Source organism: Chamaea fasciata, unplaced genomic scaffold (genome assembly GCF_029207755.1).
Source record: "Chamaea fasciata isolate MVZ Bird 193981 ecotype frontalis unplaced genomic scaffold, bChaFas1.0.hap1 SCAF_399, whole genome shotgun sequence".
NCBI classification, from domain to species: domain Eukaryota; kingdom Metazoa; phylum Chordata; class Aves; order Passeriformes; family Sylviidae; genus Chamaea; species Chamaea fasciata.
This window is the reverse complement of record NW_027094484.1, coordinates 80,833-85,290: the sequence shown is the minus strand read 5'-3', so window position 1 is coordinate 85,290 and position 4,458 is coordinate 80,833. Positions and strand designations below refer to the sequence as shown.

At 60.2% G+C, this 4,458-nt stretch overlaps 1 long non-coding RNA gene across 1 annotated transcript; it reads left to right on the top strand.

The window, feature by feature from the left end:
• The first annotated feature begins 1,778 nt into the window (after positions 1-1,778).
• On the top strand, positions 1,779-3,699 carry LOC136305413 (uncharacterized). The gene is made up of 3 exons (XR_010725330.1): positions 1,779-1,999; positions 2,212-2,387; positions 3,184-3,699. It is a non-coding gene; the product is annotated as an uncharacterized lncRNA (long non-coding RNA).
• The last annotated feature ends 759 nt before the right edge of the window (positions 3,700-4,458 follow it).

Genomic DNA, 4,458 nt, shown 5'->3' with positions numbered 1-4,458 from the left:
AAACGAGGCCTCGGGGGGGGGGGGGCGGATTTTCGGGGGTCCTGGGGGTCCCGAGTTGTCCTGGAGGGGTTTGGGGGGTTTTGGGGGGTCTGGGGGGAGTCCTGGGGGCTGCTTTGGGTGTTTTTGGGGAATCTTCGGGAGGTTTGGGCAGCCCATTTGAGGCATCAAAGGAACCTGAGGAGGGTTTTGCGGGCTCCTGGAGGTCGGGGGGGCCCTGGGGGTGGTTTGGGGGGCACTGGGGGGTTCCAGCCCGTGACCCCTCCCCGTTTTTGACCCCCCCCCCCCGAGCTGTTTCGGTCTCATCGACGCCCTCCTGAAGCCCAAGGGGGGGTGGGCGCTGGGCCCCCCCTGCTGCCCCCTCCCCTGCCACGACCGCGACGCCCTGCAGGTGAGGGACCCCCAAAAACCCCTCCCCAGACCCCAAATTCACCCCTGCGACCCCGAAAAACCCCCCAAACCTCTCCCCGGACCCCAAATTCACCCCTGAGGCCCCAAAAAACCCCCAAACCCCTCCCCATGAAACCCAAATCCACCCCTGGGACCCCCCAAAACCTCCCCAGGACCCCAGATCCACCCCGGGACCCCCAAATCCATCCCTTGGACCCCCAAAAACCCCCAAATCCATCCCTGGGACCCCCCAAAACCTCCCTCCAAACCCCAAATTCACCCCTCGGACCTCCAGAATCCTTCCACAGGACCCCTCAGGGGTCGTTCCCCACGAAAAAGTGCGGCAAACGTGAGGGGAGAAAAAGGGCGGGAAACGTGAGGGGAGAAAAAGGGCGGGATCAAGTGGGGAGATCAGTGGAATATTGGGGGGGGGTCAGTGACGCTGAGGGAAGATCAATGGAATATTGGGGGGGCATCAATGACATTGGGGGGGTCAGTGACACTCGGGTGGGGATCAATGATGCTGTGGGGGGGTCGATATCAGAGGTTATCAGAGGAAATCGCCGCCGCCGTCCTCCCGTGCCCAGAGCCCCGGCAGGACCCCAGCGCAGCTCCGGCTGCAGGCGGAGCAGGAGCGGCTCCTGCCGCCCGCAGCGATCCCGGTCCCGATCCCGACCGCAACGCCAGCTTGGGCCTCAGGCCCCGAGACCCACAACCCGCCCGCCGGGGGGGGTCGCACCTCTCGGGAGCCGCAGCCGACACTGACAGGACCCGAACCAGAACGCCCGCTCCCATTCCCGGCCCCGCCTGGCTCCGCGCAGGGCCGCGAGCAACCTCGGCTCGGCTCGGCTCGGCTCAGCTGCGAGGGGCGGGGCGGGGTCGCGGGCGATGGTCCCGCCCCCAAGCCGGGGCGTGCTCGGGGCGGATCCGGGGCGGGCTCGGGGCGGAGCCGAGGCGGGCTCGGGGCGGAGCCGGGGCGGGCTCTGGGCGGAGCCGGGGCGGGCTCGGGGCGGAGCCGGGGCGGGCTCGGGGTGGGCTCGGGGCGGAGCAGGGGCAGAGCCGGGGCGGGCTCGGGGCGGGGCCGGGGCGGAGCCGGGGCTCTGTGAGGCGGGGCCGGAGGCAGCCGGGGCCGGGCAGTACCGGGGGCGCGGCTTCAGGGGCGCGGGGCGGGTCCCAAGTGCACGGCGCCGGGACCCCACCGGGGCGTTCCTCACCGAGCCCATAGAGCAGCAGCTACTTCCGCCACCCTTTTGAATCCCCGCGATTGGCGGGCTCGCTGAGGCATCGGCAGTGCTGATTGGACAGCGGGCCCCGGGAACCGCCCCCGCCCCCCGGCCCGCGCTGAGGGCCCGGGGCCTCCGCCCTCAGACCGGCTCCGGCTCCAACCCGGCCCGGGCTCTGCTCCGGTCCCCCCGGCCCGCCCTGAGGGCCCGGGGGCTCTGCGCCGAGACCGGCCTTGCCCCTCCCCGCCTCGCCCTGTAGTAGATTTCTGTTTGGTTTGTGGGAAGAAACAGGTGTGAGAAGTGAGATTTGTGCTGGAGAGGTGCTGCTGGGAAGAAAGGATGGAGTAAATCTGCTCCAAGGATGTGCGATGAAGAATTCAGGGTCAGAGGTGGGCAGTATTTATAAACTGTCTCCATATTTCCCTGTATCTCTGGGTGTTTGGATTGAGCCTGGGATTGTCAGCTATGTTATAAACAAGCCAACCCGGCTACTGAACTCCCAATGAACGTTTGGAAACCCTTGCACAGAAAGACAAGGTAGTAATGATTCCAAAGGAGAAAATGTAAATGAAGGGTAACGATTGCTGGGAAATTTCCTTAGGAATTGTGAACCTCACACAAACGGAATTTAGGAGGTGGAATCCCAGTTTCAGCCTTGGGCACGTGCAGGAGAAGAGGGATCCTTATTCACAGCGAGGAAAGCCCGGTGCCCCAGCGTGTCAGTGCACACAGTGCAATGTCCAGGAAATGAGCGGCAGGGACTGGCAGCAGCTGCAGGTGAGAGCTGTCACAGGCTGATTGAGGGGACAGAGCAGCCCCAGGTGAGAGCTGTCACACTGATGAGGGGACAGGTGGAAGCTGTAAAGGATAACGAGGGGGCGGGTCCTGCCAGCACTGCTTTAAGAGGGGAGCCCGAGCTCAGTTTGGCACGGAGCTGCGGGAGGAGAGGGGTTTATGCTGGGCTCCCAGGTGAGGCTCATGGAAGGATGGTGAGTTCATCTCACAGGGGCTGGGGGAGGCCTTGGGCGTGGAACATTACTTCAGGAGGTGCTGAGGGGCAAACCTTTGTGCCGAGCAGCAGCAGCACAAAAGGTTGAAATAAGTTTTGGTTTGGCATGTAGTGATGGGATTGGCGTCTATGGTGTGCTAGTGTTATCTAAAGGTTTAAACTTTAATGTTTATTTTTAAAGCTTTAAGTTAATGAATTAATATAGGTTGCAAGACATGGGCTTTTTCCTTTTTATTTGGCTAGCGGGAGGTCTTTAACTTTGGGGGCGCTCTGGGTATATGTTCTGGAGTATTATTGAGGGGATTGGACGTGGGGTTGTTTTTATTATATTCAGTAGTTTGACTGGGGGTGATAAGAGTTGGCTTTTTTTGCTGGAATTTTTTTGGGGTTGTCTGTTTGAAAATTTATGTATTTATGCAGTTAAGTGTAGTGGTGTTTCCGGTGTAACTCTTCAGCTTATGTTATTGTTTGTGTGTTTGAGGTGGTCCACTTGTCTTACGCCCTGACCGATTGGCCAACAGATCTGCTGAGATCATACATCGATGTTTGTTTTATTTCTTGTAGCCGAATAAGAGACAGCAGCCCGGTGACAGCAGGAAATTCCCAGAGGGCGAGGCGGCCTTCTGTGGCACCCGACATGGATTCTCATCCCCAGACGTCCAAGAGATAAGTGGAGGGTTCAGAGCCACAGAGGGGATGAAAGTGGAGTGCTGGGTCAGGACTTGTCAGGAGGGGTTTTTGAGTCAGGTTTGGAGATAGGGATGTCCAAGATGTGCCAATTGAGAGTACAGGTGTACCAGCCCGACCCAAACCCGAAGGAGTAGCCCTAAAGACATGCCCGTTTCCCTGAGTGCGGGTACAGGCAGGAGCCCTTATGCAGGACAATGCCAGAAGGCCTGGCTGCGAGGTGTAGGGCTCTGAAGAAGTTGGGTTTAGAAGGGGGGAGGTGTAGCCACACACACAGAGGCTGAGGTAAAGGACTCAAGGACTAGAGGACACACGGTGAAACTCAGGGGAACAGGCTAGGATACAAGTCAGAGTACAGGTGTAGCGGCCCTCACAGCACTGCTACCAGCACACTTCCCCTGAGAGCAGGTGCAGGCAGCAGCCCTAGTGCAGGAACACACCAGAAGCTCTGACCTGTGCAGACACTGTCAGGCTAGGGCCAGGCAGGAAGCGATAGTGGGGAGCAGGATCCAGCAGGGCTGGGGATAACGGGGGTTTCCCGCCCCACCCACCCTGGGATTCCCTGTCTCTCCGCAGCCGGTGGAAGTGCTCCTGATTTCCCTCTCGAGGCGGCGGTTGGTAAGGCTTCGTGCCTTTTGCCACCGCAAAGAGTTCGGCTCTGTCAGCCTCTGCCCTGTCTCAGGGCCACGTTTCTTAGGGTAGGCAGGGAACAACTGTGGATGTACCTGTCCTGCGTGCGGGACAGCTCTTGGGACCCTAACGGTGCAGAGCGTCCCCGGCTGCAAGGTCTAGGGCTCTGAAGAAGCAGGGTTAAGAAGGGGGGAGGTTACAGTGATGCACACAGAGGCTGAGGTAAAGGACTGAAGGACTAGAGAACACACAGTGAAAATCAGGGGTACAGCCTAGGATACAAGTCAGAGTACAGGTATCCCGGTCCTCACAGTGCTGCTGCCAACACTGTTTCCCTGAGAGCAGGTGCAGGCAGCAATCCTAATGGCAAGGCAATGCCAGAAGTCCTGAGAGGTGCAGGCAGTAACCCTAAGCTAGGGCCAGGCAGGAAGTGACAGTGGTGGGGCCGAGTCCACAGGGTTGAGGTTCACCGGGGATGTCCACCCTGCGTTCCTGTCCTGCTCTAACCGGGGATGCTCACAG